Here is a 20,839-nt window from a genome sequence, read left to right as displayed (position 1 = left end):
TTGATCGTAACTTTTCTTCCAAGGAGCAAGCGTCTTTTAATTTCATAGCTGCACTCACCATCTGCAGTGATTTTGGAGCCCCCCCAAAATAAAGTCTATCACTGTTTCCACTGTTTCCCCATCTATTTGCCATGAAGTGATGGAACCGGATGCCGTAATCTTTGTTTTTTGAACGTTGAATTTGGTAATGGGGATTACTCAAGTCTCTAACTCATAAGGTTGGAGGCAGGATTAAAGGAGTTACATGTGGACACCTAGAATTGATCCTGGTACCTTAGCCCTCAATAAATGTGGTTTCCCCTAGGGCAGGAATTTCATCTTGTTGTTCAGTCGCTCAGTTGTGTCCAACTCTCTGCGACCCCATGGACTGCAGCACATCATGCTTCCTTGTCCCTCACCATCTCCCAAAATTTGCTCAAACGCCATGTCCATTGAGTCGGTGATGTCATCCAACCATCTCATCCTCTGTTGTCCCCTTCTCCTGCCTTCAGTCTTTCCCAGCATCAGGGTTTTTTCTAATGAGTCAGCTCTTTGCATCATTTCATCTATTTTTTCCTTTTCTGTGTTCTTGGCACTCACACAGGACAGAGGCTCAATAAATGTTTACTGAATGAACGAATCTGAGCCTCTAAGGATCAAAGATATTTGCCACTGTGGAACTTTAGAAGCCAAGACTAACAGAATTTAAGAAATGAAGAATGATCAGATCGGAGAGTCTGAGGAACTAAAGAATGAGAAAAAAAATGCATCTTTGGCAATGCAGCTTTAAAGCATCATTGTGTTAATGCTTTAAAAACAACAAAGCTGCATTAGCAGAGACCTCCTAGCTCTTGGAAGGGTCTTGGGTGGGACCTAAGAGGCAAGAACTCTGCCTTCTCACTCTACCTGTGAAATGGAGCAGGACCTCATGGTCCTTCCTTTCCCACCCCGTGTCCTCTGCCTGCCTTCTGTCTGTGGAAAACTTTAGTCAAAGAATAAGTTTAATCAGAGATACAAGAAATGAAGAAACAAAGGAAAACAGTCAAAGGAGACCAAATAATAATGTGGTCATTAAGCAGAGTCAAGGGTCTTTACTTCTTTCTCAAGGGCTATAGCTAAATATTCTGAGACATATCCTGTGAGCTGTCTTACAGATACCAAAGCACCAGGGTGAAGAAGTTGACTACGTGAAAACTAGACGGTACCCAGGACACGAGCTGCCACGATTCTGAGAACTGGCCTCAAAGAAATGAGAACAAAGGACCCTGGAACTGAAGATGAAGTGTCCCTAGAACAATCAAGATGATGCTGGTCAGATCACTGATGACCAATTTGAAGATGACTGTCAGAGCTGACTACTGTTTCTGCAAGTAGCCCCCCTCCCCGGCCACTTCTGTCTATGAAAACTCTTGCCACCCTGGTTGCCAGGAGTGGGGGGTCGTCAGCCTTTGGACAGATGTCCGCCCCCACCCCCATCAGCTGCCGGCATCTGAAATAAAGCAAACTCTCCTTTCCACCAGTCTGGCCTGTTTGTTGGCTTTTGAGCAGTGAGCACCCTTCGGTAACACGTGTACCTGCTTCTCCGTGTGACTCCGACAGTCACCTCATTCCCATCACTTCCCCTGACCCCTCCCAGCTTCTTCCCACCTCAGTCTCCCTGCACACATGGAGGGATCTTGAGACAGCTGCTCCTACCCGGGCATGAGAGGGAGAAAGTCCAGGCTCCTGCCAGGGTGGCCTTGAACCAGGTACCACCTCACTCCTGTCTTATCTCCCACTGTTCTGCCCCCACCCACACCCCTGCTTTTAGCATCAGCCTCTGCCCCAACCCTTCTGCCCACACACTCCCCTTTCACTTCAGCCTCAAAAATAGGCTCTTCCACCGAGTCCAAACCAGGGTGCTCAGTAGGTGTTCAGTCAGCATATTAGGGCTCAGCTCTGGCAGCCTGTCCTCCAGAAAGCCCTCCCTGATTTCTCTCCTTAGGGTGGGTCGTGCCCCTTCGGGATTCCCCAGCCTGAGCCCCCAGCTCTTCTGGGATATTGCTGATATATCTCATTCTCCCCTACGTGTGAGCCGGTGAGAGCAGGCCGGGGGCTGTACATACCCAAACTCTGCCCCAAACAGCTGAGACGGCAGGGACCTGATCTGGCAGTTCCATCTGACTGCTGAAAAAGGCTCTCTTACAATGCTCTGAATTGTGCATCCCTGACGCCATCCCTCTGGGGCCCACAGATGCTTCTCCTCACTTTTCTAGGTCAACAAGGAGTGCCTGGTGGTTCAGAGGGACTCAGGAAGGGCCTGACAGGGCTCAGTTCAGGACCTGTCCTTCCAAGACACGGGAGCCCTTGTCAGCAGCTCAGCTGTCTGACCCTAGTTTCATCCTGCTGCTGCTGCTGCTAAGTCGCTTCAGTCGTGTCCGACTCTGTGCAACCCCACAGACGGCAGTCCACCAGGCTCCCCTGTCCCTGGGATTCTCCAGGCAAGAACACTGGAGTGGGTTGCTATTTCCTTCTCCAATGCATGAAAGTGAAAAGTGAAAGTAAAGTCACTCAGTCCTGTCCAACTCTGTGCGACGCCATGGACTGCAGCCTTCCAGGCTCCTCCATCCATGGGATTTGCCAGGCAAGAGTACTGGAGTGGGGTGCCATCCTAAAGCCTCATAAAGCCCCTCTGCTTTGTTTGTAAATGTCTCTTGTGGGTACTGGTGTACCTAGGTACCCATGATGAGACCCAAGACCTCAGCACCCACCTCCTCCCCAAATCTTTCCTCCTTCGCTGGAGGCACAGAGACGTTAGGGGCTTTGCCTAAGGTCACACAGTCAGGGAAGGGCAAGGAGAGATAAGATTTTTTTTTAATAAACATTTATTTTTTAATTAAAAAAAATATTTACTTATTTGGCCATGCTGGGTCTTAGTTGCCGCACATGGGATCTTCGATCTTCGTTGCAGATGCTGGATCTTTACTAGTGGCATGCGAACTCTTAACTGTGGCATGTGGGATCTAGTTCCCTGACCAGAGATTGAACCCAGGTCCCCCTGCACTGGGAGCATGGAGTCTTAGCCACCCAACCATCAAGGAAGTCCTGAGATAGGATATTTAAGACCGACTTTATTGGGGCTCCCCTGGTGGCTCAACGGTAAAGAATTGCCTGCAATGCAGGAGGTACGGGTTCAATCCCTGGGTCAGGAAGATCCCCTGGAGGAGGAAATGGCAACCCACTCCAGTATTCCTGTCTGGGAAATCCCACGGACAGAGGAGCCTGGCGGGCGACAGTCCATGGGGTTGCAAGAGTTGGGCGTGACTTAGTGACTAAGCCACCCCTACCACTTGAGATTAAATTATATTTAAAACCCCTCCAAACCCAATTTTATTGAAATGTAATTTATCCTGCAGTACGATACAATAGAAGGCGCTCATTTTAAGTATGTACAAAGTATGACTTTTGATAAAAGTTTATAGTCATTTCATCAAATCGCAATCCAGATACCATCAAGTTCCATCATCCCAAAACTAGCCCTGTGCCCCTTTGCAGTCGACCCCTCCCCTCATCCCCCAGCCTGGGCACCCACTGGTTTGTTTTTTTATTCCTATAGTTTTGCTATTCCAGCATGTCATATACATGGACTCCTACATTAGGCACCCTTTTAGTAAAACTCATGAAAATATTTGCATACAGTAAAATTTACTCTTTTCTCTGTGCTGCTCTATAAGTCTGTGCCACGCATGCGGCAGTCACCCAGAATCAAAATGCAGATGGTTTCCATTACCCCCAAAATCCCCTCCTGCTGGCCCTCTGTGGCTACACCCTTCCCCCACTCCGCCCCCACAACCCACAGCTCTCTCTGTCACTACCGAGCGGCCTTTTTCAGAATGTCTTCTAAATGGAATAATAGAGCCTCCCGAGTCTTGTTTCTTTCACTCAGCTGAACGCATCTGCCGTTCATTCAGGTTGTCGAATCCGAAGTGTGTTGCATTTTTCTGGCCACGTGGGGAGGAACCACAGTTTTGCTTTTCCATCTCCCAGCTGAAGAAACATCTGGGCTGTTTTCCAACTGCTAGTGATTCAGAAGAGAGCTGCTAGAGACAAGCACATACAGGTTGTGTGTGTGTGTGTGTGTGTGTGCGCGGGTGCGCGCAGAGGTTTTCATTTCTCTTGGGTAAACACCCAGGAATGAAAGGGCTGGGTCATATGAGAAGTGTATATTTAACCTCTGGGGAGATTGGCAAACTGTGTTCCAAAGTGGCCACTCTGGTTTGCATGCCCACCAGAAGCGTGTGGGAGATCTTGACTGCAGAACCACAATGTGAGGCCAGGGGGTCTGTGAGATGGTGCTGAGCTCTCAGCTGCTCCTGGAAAACTGTGATTGCGAAAAAAACTCTTTCCCCCTTGGTCACCATGCATGCAGTTGCTTAAAGAGAAACAAAAAAAGAATGAGGAAGCAATCGGAAACTGATGTGGTGTGATCTCCTAGATGTCTTGCTAGGAGGACACTGCAAAGCAGGATAAGAGTGTGTGCCATTTGTGGAAAGAAAGGAGGGGGAAGAAACACATGTACACGTTTTCTCATCCTTGCAGAGACTATCTCTGGACAAGACCCTGGGACGGGGGAACAGCACTGGGAAGGGTCAGGCCAGGTCGATAGGTTGCTGTGGTGGGTAGGTTGCTTCTCACTTCCATTTCCTGTCTTTTGGATTTTGAAACTTGTGAATGTCTTACAGGTTCAAAATAGAGGCATGCAATCCACACACTTCCCTGACAGGTATTTCGGGCCTTGCTCTGGTGGTGAACCAATAAGGTCTGGCCCCTGGGGATCAGAGTCTAGTTCTCCAGACAGACTATCAATAGGGCAAGGAAAATATAGAGAGTGTCAAGTATCTGCTGAGGAGAAAAATGAAGCCGGCAAGGATTCCCCAGGCTGACAGGCATCCACCTGCCAATGGAGGGGACCCGGGCTGCATCCCTGCTCTGGGAAGATCCTGGGAGCCGCTGAGCATCTAAGCCCGTGGGGTGCGCTACGACTACTGAGCCTGCGCGCTGCAGCTACTGAAGCCTTCCCGCCTAGAGCCTGAGCTCCGCAGCAAGAGAAGCCACCGCGATGAGAAGCCTGTGCACCGCAACGAACGTAGCCCTGGCTTACTGCAGCTAGAGAGAGCCGGTGCACAGCAGCAAAGACCCAGTGCAGCCATAAATAAATGAAGAACCAAAAAAAAAAAAAAAAGAAGTCGTCAAGGGACTGGGTGGGGGGAGGGAGAGGTGGAGAGTGGTTTCAGTTCAGCGCGGTTACCCAGTCGCTCAGTCCTGTGTGCGACTCTCTGCGACCCCAGGGACAGCAGCACACCCTGCCTCCCTGTCCATCACCGACTCCCGGAGCTTGCTCAAACTCATGTCCATCGAGTCAGTGATGCCAGCCAACCATCTCATCCTCTGTTGTCCCCTGGTTTAAATTTAAAAAAAAATTAATTTATTTAATTCTTTAAGCTTCTTATTTCATATTGGAGCATAGTCAATTAACAATGTTGCAATAGTTTCAGGTGTACAGGAAAGGGACTCAGCTGTACATATACAGGCATCCATTCTCCCGCTATATTTATTTTTCAAATTTATTTATTTATTTTTGGCTGCATTGGGTCTTCACTGCTGCTCCAGAGCTTTCTCCAGTTGTGGCTCATGGGCTTAGCCACCCCTTGGCATGAGGAAACTTTCCAGACCAAGGACTGAACCTGTGTCTCCATTGGCAACCACTGGACCACCAGGGAAGTCCTAAAGTGTTTGTTTTTTTTTTTAAAAATCCAGAGGCCCCTATTTACTGTTTGGTCGCTAAGTCATGATCCCACTCTTTGTGATTCCTTGGACTGTAGCCCGCCAGGATCCTGTGTCCATGGGATTTCCCCCGACTACTGGAGAGGGTTGTCATTTTCTTCTCCAGGGGACCTTCCTGACTCAGGGATAAAACCCATGTCTCCTGCGTTGGCAGGCAAATTCTTTACCCCTGAGCCCCCAGGGAAGCCCAGACACTAGAGTAATTCATTCTAATCACTGGATTAGACTTCCGCATTCATGGATGTAAATGTTTTTCCAGGAGTACAGCTTTGCTTTCATCATGAGGTGTGAAATGTAATGCTCTCATCCTCTTTTTCTAAATTGTCTGTAATTGCAGTTTTTATTTCCTCTTTTACCCAAACACCATTAAGGAGACCGCTTTAAAAGTTCTAAGTAATTAGAAAAAAATGTTTTGCAGTGAATTGAGAGGCCCCTATAAGGAGTGACATTTGGGCTAGGTCGTGAAGGAGGGGAGAGAAGGAGTCGTACGGACATCTGGGAGGAAGAATGTTCCAGGCTGAGGGGACAGCAGGTGCAAAGGCCCTGAGGTGGATTGTGCTGGCTATTTGAGGCCAGTGTGGCTAGAGTAGAGGGAGCAGGGGGTAGGATGGAAATGAGATTAGGAAGACAAGGGGTAGAGGGAGGCTTGAACAGACTGTTCGGGTTTTCTGGGTTGCAATGGCACCCCACTCCAGTACTCTTGCCTGGAAAATCCCATGGATGGAGGAGCCTGGTAAGCTGCAGTCCATGGGGTCGCTAAGAGTCGGATAGGACTGAGCGACTTCACTTTCACTTTTCACTTTCATGCACTGGAGAAGGAAATGGCAACCCACTCCAGTGCTCCTGCCTGGAGAATCCCAGGGACGGGGGAGCCTCGTGGGCTGCCGTCTCTGGGGTCGCACAGAGTCGGACACGACTGAAGCGACAGCAGCAGCAGCAGGAGCATAAAGACTTCGGCTTTTATTTGGAGGGAGATGGGAGCCCTGAGAGGGTTCTGAGCCAGGCCCCAAGGGAGGGATGTGATCTGATTTAGGATTTAACAGGGTCTCTCTGGCTGTGATGATTCAGTGGCAAACAACCCTCCTGCAATGCACGAGATGCAGGTTCAATCCGTCAGGAAGATCCCCTGGAATAGGAAATGGCCACCCACTACAGTATTCTTGCCTGGGATAATGCCAGGGACAGAGGAGCCTGGTGGGCTACAGTCCATGGGGCCACAAAGAGTTGGACACGACTGAAATGACCACACAAGAACTCTGGCTGCATGAGGGCCAAGGACAGAGGCAGGGAGCCCAGTGAGGAGGAGGAGACACAGTGGTCTGGGCCACAGGTGATGTGATGGTGAGTGGAGCAGTTGCGATGGAGAGAAGTGGCTGGATTCAGAGGCTATTTTGAAAGTGGACACCACAGTGTGTCTTATTTCTACCTGTTAAAGGGGCTGTGTGCGGGGCACAGGGAACAGGAAGGGGAGGAATGAGAGGCTCAGGCCTGTTTTGTGGAGATCAGGGGAAACTGTCCTTGAGGCCCTGATGTTTCAGCTGAGACCTAAAGCAGCTGGGGAAGTCTGATGGAGGAGAACACTAGGATCTTTTAGAAAAACGGAAAGGAGGGTGGAGGCAAGCAGTAGTCAGGCCACACAGTGCCCAGTAGGCCTGGAACTGAGGTGTAGCCTTCAAGCTTTCTCCTGAGGGCACTGGGGAGCCATAGTCGGTTCTGAGCAGAAGTCAGGATTGAGTCTTTTTTTTTTTTTTGGCCAAACTGTGGAGCTTGTGGGATCTTCGTTCCCTGACCAGGGATCCAACCCTTGTCCCCTGCAATGGAAGCTCGGCATTCTAACCACTGGACCGCCAGGGAATTCCCAAGCTTGAGTTTTGGAAAGACCCCTCTGACTGTGCAGGGGGACCAGCTGTCTGCCTCAAGACAGCAAGTGGCTTGGGTTGGGAGGGTAGGTGCAAGAGAAGTGGAGGGGGTCAACTGGAGAGACTCAGGAGATAGACCCCTGGGGACGGGAGACAGTGGGGGTCCATGTTGACTTCCAAGGTCATCGTCAGCCATTGAGCCAAGTGTTTCTCATCTAGGAACTCTGCCAGTCTTCACAATCACCCAGGGGAGCATCCTCTTTTCATAGCTGGGGAAACTGAGGCTGGGAGAGCCTGCAGAATTTCCACTCCAAGGCTGCACAGTGGGGAACCAGAAGTGGGGAGATGGGAACCAGAAGTGGGGAGATTCAAACCACCCCGTGTCTCGCTCTGTGGAGACCAGGATGTGGTCCAGCTCATTCTCCTCCAGGGGTGGCCTCAGGCAGGTTAGGTCGCCACCGTCCCTCCTTCTGCGCCCTGAGCCCCAAGCCCAGCTCTGGACTTTACCCCCAGCCTCCACCCCGTGCCAATAAAAGGCGGCCGAGAGGTGCAGAGGCCTGCGGGCGAAATTCCCCTACTCCTGGTGCCAGGGGAGTTACCCAGGGCGCGGAGGGCAAAGGGCAGGCGCAGTGAAGGGGGCAAAAGGGGAAGGCGAGCATTTGCAGTTCCACCTGGCCGTGCAGCCTCGTGGCTTTGGGCCTCAGTTTACCCCTTGGTAATATGGGCGTGGCTCCTTCGAAGGACTGGCAACCGCCCCGGCGAATCTTCCCCTCGGGCGGTCGGGTGGGAGGGTGGTGGTGGGGGGAGGGGGGTGGAGGGAGATACCAGAAGTCCCAGCCCAATGGGGACAATAAAGTGCTCTTATCAAGTCTGAGGAGGGAGACAGGATTTCCCAAGTAGGACAGAAGATAAGGCCCAGTTCCCTGGATGGAGAACAGGATTTCCAGTCTGTTGGGGGAAGGTAAGAAAGGTTCATTCTGATGTGTGAAATGAGTTTCTAATCTGAGGGAGGAGACTGGTAGCCCCAGTCTGATGAAGGTGTTAAGAATACCGCTCCCCCCATCCCCAACACACACACCACGACCCCGAAGCGGGAAACTAGACCCTCCAGTCTGAGTTTCCAGTGTGATGACAGATAAAATCTGCTGCCGCTCAGCCACCTCTTTCCGGAGCCCTCCGAGTCCGAGCAGCACCTAAATGCTTAAAATACCACCGTGAGCAAGCCCCAGCTCTGGAGGGTCCAGGACCACAGGACACAGAAGCAAAGGGCCTGTGGGGTTTGCCCCTACCTGGGCTCCGTGCCGCGGGACTCTGGGCCGGACGCCCCTTCGTGAGCTCAGAACCCGCTGGTGGTGACGGTGGTGTCCTAGCGCCACCTAGCGGCTGCTACGGACCAAGCCTCCCGTCCAGAGCTGGAGCCCCCCAAGAAGAAAGGGACCCCCTCCTTCAGAAGCTAGGTTCAAATCCTCCCCGCCCTCCCACCTCCAAAGAAACCCATCTGTGATTATAAGGTTTCATCGCGCTCATCCTCCAGTGGTGGAGGGCGGTGTCTCTGACTTATCAGCCTAATCCTGTCTCTTCCCTGCGCGCAACTTGCCCGCCGCTCCCCAGTGCCCTGGAAGGAAGTCCACACACGGGGGCTGTGAAGCTGGCCTCTCTAACCTCTCCCAAACCGCCCTGTGCCTCAACTGAACCTGAGTAGTTTTGGGAGCGTGTCGTACTCCGAACTCACCTTCAGGCCTTCGCACAGGCTGTTCCCTCTGCCGGGAATGCCCTTCCCTGCCTCTTTCCCAGCATCTCTCTTATTATTAATTTGTTTGGCTGCGCCAGTTAGCTGCAGCATGTGGGATCTAGCTCCTTGAAAGGGGATCGAATCTAGGTCCCCTGCACTGGGAGCTCAGAGGCTTAGCCACTTCCTTGGACCACCAGGGAAGTCCCCTTCCCAGCATCTCTTGTTCTTCTCCCTCAGGTCTTGGAGAAGATGTCTCCTCCTCCAGCAGTCCCTCTCTGACCCCCTCTCCAAGTCAGGGTCACAGTCCCATGGGAAGGGCTGTGTCCACACAGGTCTTGACACTAGCTGTAAACTTTAGGGAATGTTAGTTTGAATGAATGAATGAATGAATGAATTCCAGGCAAAAGTGTTTGCCAGCAGCCACAGGAGAGTTTAATCAGAGGAGGTACAAGACTAGATTTAGAAGTCTCCAGGTTCCTCCTCTTAATCCTGGGCCTTCGCATATGCTGTTCCCTCCGAGTGGCATATTTGCATGTATTAACTCCCTCCCACTCATTGTCTAGGTCTCAGTGAGCCATCCCCTCCTCCAGGAAGTCCTCCCTGACTCTCCAGCTGGCTCAGCCATCCCCAACCCAGAGTGCTGGGCCCCCTCCATCTCAGCCCTGACTAATGCTGGGTTGTCACTGTTGGTGACAGTTATGTCTCCCCTACTAGGGTCCTGGGAGGATGGGACTGGGTTCTGTTCACCCATCGCCTTGTCCGCAGTGCTTACAAAGAAGACATCCTTCTGTCAGGACCTGGGTTTCAATCCCAGCTTCCCCATTGGTGGAGCGTTTTGGGTGAGCTTGGGCCTCTCCTGGAGTTTTCTCGTGAGAAATGAGAAAAGGATGGTTGCTTCCTCTCCCAGCCTCCCAGGACTGTGGTGGGACATCAAGAAGACGAGACCCTGGGTCCTGAGCTGACCACGTGCCGGGTGACTGTGGGTGACCCACTTCCCCTTTTGGGGCCCATCTGGCTGGCTGCATGGGTGGCAGGGGCCCCATCCTGCTGGGACATTTCGGGAGGCCAGCGCGGGGCTTCCCGAGGCGGGAGGGTCAGGGACAGGCAGAGGGGAGAGGTGTCTGCTGGGTTAGGGGAAAACCAGCCTTCCCCATCATAAAACGGATGACGGGAGGGAAACAAACAAGGCTGGCTCCACCCGGGCGTGAGGGGAAGTTGGGGGAGAGGATAAGGGGCCCCTCGAGGTGGGTGAAAACCACAGTCCGCAACTTGTGCCAACTTCCCTCTCAGAGCCTGTGTGCCTTGGGGTCCATCCAGGCCGTCTGCCTGATCACTGGCCTCTAAAATGTCACATGGCTTCATTCCAACCTCAGATCCCACTCTGCCTGCAGCCTTCCAGCCTCATGCATGGTAGTCCCTCCTCCCGCGCCTGCTCAGAGAAAGGCTGAGAGACCCCTGGACTCCTCTCTTCCCTCCAGTCCATCAGCAAATGCTGTTGACTCCGGCTGCAAAATCTCTCCCCACCTCCACGACCATCATCCTGGTCCAGCTGCCGTCCCCTCCAGTCAGCACCGCTGCCACCTCCTCCCTGCGTTCCCTGCTCTTATGTCTGCTTACCAGAGTGTCTTCCAAGAGGTGGCCAGAGAGATCCTCGTAGAACCTGAGTCAGAGCCCGTCCAGCCTCTGCACAGAGCCTCCTGGCCTCCCATCTCTCTCAAGGAGACAGCCAGGGTCCTCCCCACAGCCTACAAGGCCCTGCAGCTTCCCTGTCCCCCCTTGACCTCACCTCCTCACCTGTGTTGACTCCACTCCTGCCACACTTAAATTTTTTATTTATTTGGCTGCGCTGGGTCTTAGGTGTGGCAGGCGGGATCTTTTAGTTGGGGCAAGTAAGACCTTAGTCACGGCACATGGGATGTAGTGCCCTGACCAGGGATGGAACCTGGGCCCCCAGCCTTGGGAGTGCAGAATCTTAGCCACTGGACCACAGGGAAGTCCCTGCCTCACTGGCTTGAATCTGCTTTCCTTCCTCCTGGCCCTTGGTTTGAAATGCTTTCTCTGCCAACTTTCCGCCCAGCTCCTCCGACCTTATGATAGGCTGAGTAATGCTCCCCAAAGAAATCTGCTACCCTCATGGCTCAGGCGGTAAAGAATCCACCTGTAATGTAGGAGACCTGGGTTTGATTCCTGGGTTAGGAAGATCCCCTGGAGGAGGAAATGACAACCCACTCCAGTATTCTTGCCTGGAAAATTCCATGGACAGAGCAGCCTTGTGGGTTATAGTCCATGGAGTTGCAAAGAGCTGGAAACGACTTAGCACGCAAAGAGGTCCAGGTCTGACTCTGACTTGAGAATGGTACCTTGTGTGACAAAAGGGACTTGGCAGAGGTGATGAAGTTCAGGATCGCGAGCTGGAGAGACAATCCTGCAGGATTTTGGTGGGCCCTCAGTGTAATCACAAGCATCCTTGTAAGAAAGAGGCAGAGAGAGAGCTGACCCCAGAAAAGATGGTGAGATGACGATGGGAGTGAGGCTGGCAGCCGCCAGAAGCTGGAAGAGGCAAGGAATGGATTTTTTTTTTCCCTGGAGCCTCCAGAAGGAACCAGCCCTGTGACCCCCTTGATTTAATCTCTGTAAAACTCATTTCTGACTTCTGATCTCCGGAACTGTAGGGGAATACATTTCTGCTGTTTAAAGCCTGCTGAGTTTGTGACAGTTTGTTACAGCAGCCACAGGAAACTGATATACACTGTGACTATCATCCCAGGGAGGTTGCTCTGGAGCCTCCACCTAAATTACATGCTCTGCTGTTTCTCTCTCAGAAACCACCCTTTTCCCATCAGGGCTTCAAGACCCTTCGTCATGACTTTGTAACGACCTCTTAATACCTGTCCCCTGCTCTGGGCTGTAAGCTCTGTGAGGTCAGGCTGTCTCCATCAGAATATGCTCTTGTGACCTTGCAAGGGGCCTGCTGAGGGTACACTGTGGTCATTGTTCATTTGCTCAGTCTTTGTGACCCCATGGGCTGCAGCACGCCAGGCTCCCTTGTCCTTCACTGTGTCCTGGAGTTTGCTCAAACTCATGTCCATTGAGTCGGTGATGCTATCCAACCATCTCATCCTCTGCCACCTCCTTCTCCTTTTGCCTTTAATCTCTCCCAGCATCAGGGTCTTTTCCAATGAGTCGGCTGTTTACATCAGGTGACCAAAATATTGTAGCTTCAGCTTTAGCATCAGTCTTTCCAATGAATATTCAGGGTTGACTTCCTTTAGGATTGACTAGTTTGATCACCTTGCTGTCCACGGGACTCTCAAGAGTATATAATTGAATACCAAGTATTTGCCTGGCGCTGTTCTTGGAATTGGGGAATGCAGACAGTGATTCTGCCCCCGTGTCACCCCTTATTATGTTTTATTGTCTGCTTTTGATCATTTTGGCTGAGCCACACAGCATGTGGAATCTTACTTCCCCAACCAGGGATCCACCCTGCCCCTCCAGAATTGGAAGCACGGAGTCTTAACCACTGGACTGCCAGGGAAATCCTCTGTTGCCCCTTATTATGAACTGAATGTTTGTGTCTCCCCGCCCAGATTCATATGTGGGAGCCCTAACCTCCAATGTGCTTGTGTTTGGAAATGGGGCCTATCGGGAAGTAATTAAGGGTGGGGCCCTGAGCTGATGGGATTAGTGTCCTTAGAAGAAGAGACGCCAGAGAGCTTGCTCTCTCCCTGTCTCTGTGAGCCCACAAAGAAGAGCCCAGGAGAGCACAGGGTGAGGGGGACCCGGTTGCAAGCCTCAGGTCAAAATCTGCCTTGCTGGCCCCTGATCTCGGACTTCCCAGCCTCTTGAACTATGAGAAAGAAACATTTGTTGTCTAAGCCACCCTGTCTGTGGTATTTTGTTACGGCAGTGTGAACTGACTCAGATACCTTCCAGCATTCATTGTCTCTCAGTTGTTTTTTTTTCTTCACTCCACACTATTTTACTTATTACATCTGCAGTGGTTTAAGAATATGTCCGCAACTTCTTTGACAATCTTCCCATTGAAAGGTGGAGAGGAATTCCCCTCCCCTTGAATGTGACTGGAAGGAGTGACTTGCTTCTAGTTGGGAGAGGATGGCAGAGATGGTGGTGTGTGATTTCTGAGACCAAATCAGGAAGACACAGTGGCTTCTCTCTTGTTCTCCCATGGAGTCACTTACTTTGCGAAAAGCCAACTGCCTTGTCATGAGTCTTCTGCAGAGAGGGCCATGTGGCAAGGAACTGATGCCTCCTGCCAATGGTCATGTGAATGAGTCAGGAAGTGGGTTCTCAACCAGTCCCAGTGAAGCCTTCAGATGACTGTGACCCAGCCATCCTCTTAACTGTACCCTCACCAGAGACCTTGAGTCAGAACCACCTAGCGAAGCCACTCTTGGATTCCATTTTTTTTTTTTTTTTTTTGTGGTTGCAGCAAACAGCATGCAGGATCTTAGTTCTCTGACCAGGGATTGAACACTTGCCCCCTGCAGTGAAAGCACAGAGTCTTAACCATCGGACTGCCAAGGAAGTCCCTACTCTCGAATTCTTGACTCACAGAAACTGAGATAATAAAGCTGCTGAGTGTTGGGGTAATTTGTTATACAGTAAGTAGATACTGATACAATAACTCTACTGTGTGTTTTGTTATCTGGTTGAGAAAGTCTCCTTATCATTATTACTACTATTTATCGAGCACCTACTTTGTGCCAAGCACTGATTTAAGGTGATAGTCAAAAGAAGGGAAATTCCTGCCTCGTGGAGCTCACAGTCTGGTGGAAAAGACACATAATGAACAAGTGAAAGAATAAATACAGACTGTGGAGTTCCCTGGAGGTCTAGTGGATACGATTCAGGGCTTTCACTGCTGGGGGGCTGAGATCCCAAAAGCCCTTTGGTATGCCCCCCCAAAAAAGGAAAAACTATAATATGAAGATATGAAGTGGTGCGTGCATGCGTCATAAAGGCTCTGAAGAACAAAGCTAGACGGCATCGAATGTTGGAGGGAATCTCCTTCTAAAGAGATGACGTGAGCTGAGAATAGAGTGATTCAAGAATTCATGGTGAGAACATTCCCGGCAGAGGGAAAGGCCGGTGCAAAGGCCCTGAGGCAGGAGTTGCATGGTTTGTTCAAACAGTAACCAGGAGATCAGTGTGCCCAGAGTGGAGTGAGAGGAAAAAAGAGGAGGAGGAGATAGACTGTGATCCAAAAGGGGAGATGATTCAGAAAGGTGACTTTACCTCCGGGAGCCCCTGAGACCTGCTCCTGACGGTCACCGTGTCTGCAGTCAGCAGACAAGTGCGGCCCTTTGGCTGCTCTGGTCCTGTGCAACCTCGAGGGGCTGGGATGACCCCTCTGGACCCTGAACAGTGTGTGCTGACCAGACTCCCCACTTGGTTCCCAAAATCCAGGCTTGGCACCCTGGTGCCAGGTACCCACCTCTTGCACCATTGTTCTGCGCACTTCCTCCTTCCTATTCCATTCTCACCTCTCTTTCTCCTCTCTGCCGCCACCCCCCCCTTCCCCCCTCCTCCTCCCTTTCTCTCTCGCACCCTCCTCTCTCTCTCCTGAATCAACATTCCAGCCCAGGGGAGAAAAACAGGGCAGGCTTCCTTCCTCTGCCTGGCAGAGCTCCAGAGCCTGACTGGGCCATTGTGTGTTTTGGCCTCAAGGTCATTGCCACCCCCAGCCCTCCCCTCCCCAAGTCAGAAAGGTTACTTGAGAAAAGGCATCTTGGGGGAGCAGGGAGGGAGGGGGCAGAGAGGGGCAGAGACTGTGCTGGATTTCCGCTTGGCTCCCACCCACGGCTAATGGAATCCGAGGGTCCAAGAGGACCCCAGCACCCTCTGGGCTTTGTGGGGAGGAGGTGGGTAGTGAGGGTGGGGGGAGAAGGGGCGCAGTTATGAGGCCCGTGGGGCAGAAGAGGCCCCAGTCTCAGCCTCCAGTCTGAAAACCTGCTATGTGATCCTGGGCCAATCCCTGGCCCTGCCCCTTCCTGGCTCAGGGACTTTGGGTAAGTTGCCTCCTACGCTTTGTGCCTTATTTTCCTTTTTTTTTGTCGGTCAGACAGTCCTTGCATCTGGGTCCCCCAATTTTGCAGCTGACAAAACTCACCCAGCCTATTTATTTTAATTAAAAAATCCAGTTTCCAGGTCCCTTCCATGGAGACAACACAGAGTTTCTGGGCCCACGGGGAGACCTGGAAGGTGTATTTTTAAGAAAGAGCTAGGAGACTGGAGAAATAGAGCTCCGTTTCACAGGGAGGCGGTGAGGCGCAAGCCAGAGGATCTGTGTTGAGGGCACACTCCGCCGGCCCCTGTGATGAGCAGCGTTGGGATTATCTTGATATTTTTAGATTTTCTTTTTGTTTTTCGTTCTTTTTGTTGTTGTTGTTCACCGCGCCACACGGCTTGTGGGGTCTTAGTTCCCCAACCAGGGATGGAACACTGGGGCCCCGGCAGTGAACGTGCCGAGTCCTAACCACTGGACTGTCAGGGGAGTCCTCATTACTTTTTATTTTTAAATTAAAAAAAAAAAACAAAAACCTTTCAGCATCAGGATTCTAATTGTACACATGTATTATTTTTCTCATAAACTATTTTCAGATGATTCCAGTTTTTCAGGAACATCCTGTATTCCGTTAAACGAGGGGAACCTGTGTTGTTGCTGTGCAGTCACTAAACGGCGTCTGACTGTTTGTAAGCCTATGGACTGTGGCACACCAGGCTCCCCTGGCCTCTGCTTTCTCCCGGAGTTTGCTCAGATTCATGTCCGTTGAGTCGATTCATGTCCACCGCTGTGTCAGTGATGCGTCTAACCATCTCCTCTCATCCTCTGTCGCCCCCTTCTTTCTCCTTCAATCTTTCCCAGCATCTGGGTCTTTTCCAAAGAGGTGGCCACTGTATTCCAGTCAGGTGGCCAAAGTATTGGAGTGTCAGCTTCAGCCTTCCTATAAATATTCAGGGTTGATTTCCTTTAGGATGGACGGGTTAGATCTCCTTACTGTCCAAGGGACTCTCAGGAGTCTTCTCCAACACCACAATTCAAAAGCAGTAACTCTTTGGCACTCAGCCTTCTTTACGATCCAACTCTCACGTTTGTACATGACTACTGGAAAAACCATAGCTTTGACTCTGTGGACCTTTGTTGGCAAAGTGATGTCTCTGCTTTTGAACACACTGCCTAGGTTTGCCAAGGGGGAACTTGTGACCCAGGCTGAATTAAGCCCCCCAGGAAGAGCCATGACAGAGAGATGGTTACTGTTGGCTTTTCCATCTGCATGTTGCCCAAACTCCCACCTGAGTGAGTTAAAAAGCATTCATCAAGCACTTGGGTAACCAAATTCTTTCCTTATATTGACTCATTTAATCTTTTCAACAGTCCTCGGAGGTGGATACTATTATTCTCTGTCTTATAAGTGAGAAAAGTCACTTTGCCTGGAGTGCTTCGGCTCAAGTGGCTGCTCTCAGTTCTGTCTGGGCTCTGAGCCTGCACCCTGGCCTGGCCGGCCCTGCCGAGGAGTGACGGAAACTCAGCTAGCTTCCTTCCAGGAGCCGTGGGAACTACGGGACCTGGAGCGAGGTTTTTGGCTCTCTGGGTCTCAATTTCCTCATCTGTAAAATGAAGGAACTGCCCGTAATTACTCAGGGTTCTTGTAGGAATTCATTGAGCTAGAGACACAAAAGGACAAGATCAATGTTTGAGGTATCAGGAGCTATCATTATATTGTTTCCTGTGCCCAGGGCCCCTGCAGTGGGAGGGCAGCGTCAACCGCGGGCCCACCAGGGTCAGCAGGGTTTAGTTGCCAAGCTGTTTCCAACTCTCTGTGATCCCCAGGCTCCTCTGTCTGTGGGATTCTCCAGGCAAGAATCCCAGAGTGGGTGGCCCTGCCCTCCTCCAGGAGATCTTCCTGACCCAGGGATAGAACCCATGTCTCCTGTGGTCTCCTTTATTGGCAGGCAAATTCTTTACCATTGAGCCACCTGGGAAGCTTTGTTGCTATTCTTCTTTCCTGGACTGATAAAGAGGGGAATTGGACTGCCTGGAGGATTTAGTCCAGAAGCCCAGATAGGCCTAGGGGGACAGGAGACTCGGTCCTGGGGACATCTGAGCCTCCACACCCTGAGGATATGGGATCTGACTTGACCTAGAAAACTGAGCTGCCCCTCTTCCCCTCCTTCACCCCTCCTGCTGGCCTCATTCTCCACTGCACAAAGCAAGCCCTGGCAGAACACCACCCCAGTCTTTTCCAAATCCTGGTGACCATATCTGGGGCTCCTCCCCTTTGGGCTTAGGTGAGAAAGTCCATTTTGTCCAGCTTGGGAAGAAGGAGTTCCAAGGTCTGTCATGGCAGAGCCTGCCAGCTGCCCACCTGGGATCCATTCTTTCCTGTCTTTGAGAGCAGGACCCTGAAATGCTTTGGAGCAGTAATATACCCAGGGAAAAGACTACATGTCCCAGCCTCCTTTGCAGCTAGGGTGGCCACATGACTAAGAGCTGGTCAATCAGATGTAAGTGGAAGTTGTAGGATGGGACTTTGGGGAAGGTTCCTTAAAAAGGGCACGGTGGTTTAGGACTTCTGCGGTGGTCCAGCGGTTAAGACTGTCTGCTGCAGAGGGCATGGATTTGATCCCTGGTCAGGAAAGTTTCCCATGCCACGCAGTGTGGCCAAAAAGGAAAAAATGGGCAGGTCGGGGCACAGTCCATAATCAGGCATGGAGCTGCTTTTGCTTTTTGTTCCCTTCTTTCTGCTTCCAGCCTGGAACGTGGATGAGGCAGCTGTGGCTCCAGCAGCCATCTTGGACCACGAGGTGATCAAGAGAATGAACGCCCCAAGCTCACAATGATGGAGGAGAAAGACAGAAAGGGGCTGTGTTTCTAACAACACTGTGGCGCCATCATCCCAGCTCTGCTCATGGTCCCCTTCTACGTGTGAGAGAAATAATCTTCTACCTAAGTAAGCCACTCTTAAATGTATCAGCTTCTCCTTTACCTTGTATTCTAGTGTTGTCTTTGTTTGTGTTATGTCCAATCTCTCTTACTAGCCACTGAATAAAAAATCTCACTGACTCTTACGTGAACTTATTTCCCATTTTGGGTCTGGATAGTGTTGTTGGGGTTGAGAATGGGCTAAAATCCATCCTCACTTCCTAGCTGTACCATTGCCTGGAAACCTCATATTGGAGAACATTGGTTTAGCCGGTAGATTTCAACTCCATGGAATTCCCTTAGTGCCCACTTAGGTAGGGAGAGTCACTGGACAGAACTTTTAGTTCTCTCCTCCCTTCATTGGCCAGAATTGATCACATGACCACCTGAAACTGCAAGGCAGTCTGGGAAAGTGAGTATCTGGTATTTTCAGCTTCCTTTGTGGGAGGCAGTGCCTCCGTATTAAATGAGCAAGGAGGAGTGGCTGCTGGGGAAGTATCCACATACTCTTTCCTCGTTATATATATTTATTGAGCATCTAATCTGCTCTACTTCAATCAGAACAGTTTCTCTTTTATATATTAGTCTTCGCTGTCTCTTATCATACTTGCCAAAAGTTTGTTGATTTCTCTGGTATTTTCAAAGAACCAGCTTTAGGTTTTATTGACTAGCTCTGTTTGATTTTATATTTCATCAATTTCTGCCTTTACCTTTCTTAATTTCTTACATTTTTTCTTTGGTTTATTGCATGGACTTTTTCTAGTTTCTTGAGCGGTAGCCTTATTTTGCTCAATTTCAAAATCTTTTCTTTTTGATACTCTCAATGTATTTAAGCATTTTAATGATATCATCCTGCCCCAAGTGTGGCTATGATCATATCCCACAGTTTCTCTATATAATATTTTCACTGTCATTTGATTTTGGTTGCTATTTACATTTTAATTGCCTCTGTAATCCACGTATCATTTAAATGTAAGAATCTTTTTTTCCAACAGTGTGTAGAAAGTTGGTGGTGGTGGGAGAAGAGGGCTATAGCTTTTGAATTGATATCTATTTTTATTGCATTGTGATTTAATATATTAAAAATGTTTTTAAAATAATATATTGATATACCATGTAAGCTTGCATTACATGATAAGAAAGGGCTCTGAGGCTAATAAAATGGTTTGGAAAACTCTAGTCTATCCTGGGTCTTCCCTGGTGGCTCAAATGGTAAAGAATCTGCCTATAATGTGGGAGACCTGGGTTTGATCCCTGGGTGGGAAGATTCCCCTGGAGAAGAAAATGGCAACCCACTCCAGTATTGTTAAGTCCACACCTTTTTACTGGTGGACAAATGGAGGGTCTAGTGAATCCATAGCAAATGAAGGGCTCTAGCCCAGATTTTGGAACCCTCATTCTGGGTACCTTTCACCACTCACCATCTCAGCTCAACATGCTGCTGCTAAGTCGCTTCACTCGTGTCCGACTCTGTGTGACCCCATAGATGGCAGCCCACCAGGCTCCCCTGTCCCTGAGATTCTCCAGGCAAGAACACTGGAGTGGGTTGCCATTTCCTTCTCCAATGCATGAAAGTGAAAAGTGAAAGTGAAGTTGCTCAGTCGTGTCTGACCCTGAGCGACCCCATGGACTGCAGCCCACCAGGCTCCTCCGTCCATGGGATTCTCCAGGCAAGAGCACTGGAGTGGGGTGCCATTGCCTTCTCCTCAGCTCCATGCCCAGAAAGGCTCTGTCTTGAAAGTTTCTGAGAAATCCCTCTACTGAGTCTTTCCATCCCTGCCCAAACCTCTCTTTCCACCCTGAGCCTGGAGTCTGCTATCACACTTCTGATTAACACCAGGTCTCGCTATAGTGGGTCATCTTGGCTGGGTGGGGCTTGTGGCTCAGACTTTAGTGAGACGGGTCAGAAGACGCTCGCCCTCTGGTTCCCACTCTTCTCTGCTCTCTGGCCCGCAACCCCACCCCTGCCCCGTTAGCATTCATTTATTCACAGGGGCTTTTTTGGTGTGTGTAGAGGAGGAGGGAGATATTTTTAGGATTCTGCAGGTGATGCCTGAGAGATACATGGAGTGGGGGTGGGGGAATCCCAGGACAGTGGAGGGCACAAAAGGGCATCTTTGATTAAATCGATGTAGGCCAGAAAGTGCTGGAACTCTTCTTGAGAAATTTGGTCATTCCTTGTCCTGTATGCAAATAGCTTTGCATCAGGCTCCAGGTTATGGAGGGAGGCGCAGTGTAGGGGGAGGTGGCATGTCCCACAGCTATTTGGTGCCATAGGAGGGGCACTCTTTCAGCCACTGGAAACCAGGACCCTCAGAAATAATCTGGGAAGGGCCTGAGGCTGTGACATGAAGCGGTGGGGGCTTGGAGCCCTGCGTTCTGGGCGTCCTTGTGCATGTATGTAGCCAGACCGAGATCATCTTGGGTGAGAAGGGAAGCACATGTGGCCACCAGGAACAACAAGGTTGGCAGCGGTGGAAGGAGAGGCTGACACAGGCG

General features: G+C 50.6%; 2 long non-coding RNA genes across 6 annotated transcripts in view; both read left to right on the top strand.

Moving 5' to 3' along the window:
* The window catches only part of LOC138418157 (uncharacterized), a 33,085-nt gene extending 31,587 nt beyond the window's left edge, over positions 1-1,498 (top strand). For 4 of the 5 annotated variants that reach the window (XR_011248423.1, XR_011248421.1, XR_011248420.1 and 1 more), the window contains exon 4: positions 584-1,498. This is a non-coding gene — a long non-coding RNA (uncharacterized lncRNA). The remainder of the gene's footprint in view (positions 1-583) is intronic. The other variant, XR_011248424.1, reaches the window with a different exon arrangement.
* A 13,616-nt stretch (positions 1,499-15,114) lies between these two features.
* Positions 15,115-18,486, top strand: LOC138418154 (uncharacterized). The gene is made up of 2 exons (XR_011248419.1): positions 15,115-15,425; positions 18,170-18,486. It is a non-coding gene; the product is annotated as an uncharacterized lncRNA (long non-coding RNA).
* The last annotated feature ends 2,353 nt before the right edge of the window (positions 18,487-20,839 follow it).

This window comes from Ovis canadensis, chromosome 14, assembly GCF_042477335.2.
Source record: "Ovis canadensis isolate MfBH-ARS-UI-01 breed Bighorn chromosome 14, ARS-UI_OviCan_v2, whole genome shotgun sequence".
Taxonomy (NCBI): domain Eukaryota; kingdom Metazoa; phylum Chordata; class Mammalia; order Artiodactyla; family Bovidae; genus Ovis; species Ovis canadensis.
Note: the sequence above shows the minus strand (reverse complement) of the source record. Positions and strands in the feature narration are given on the sequence as shown.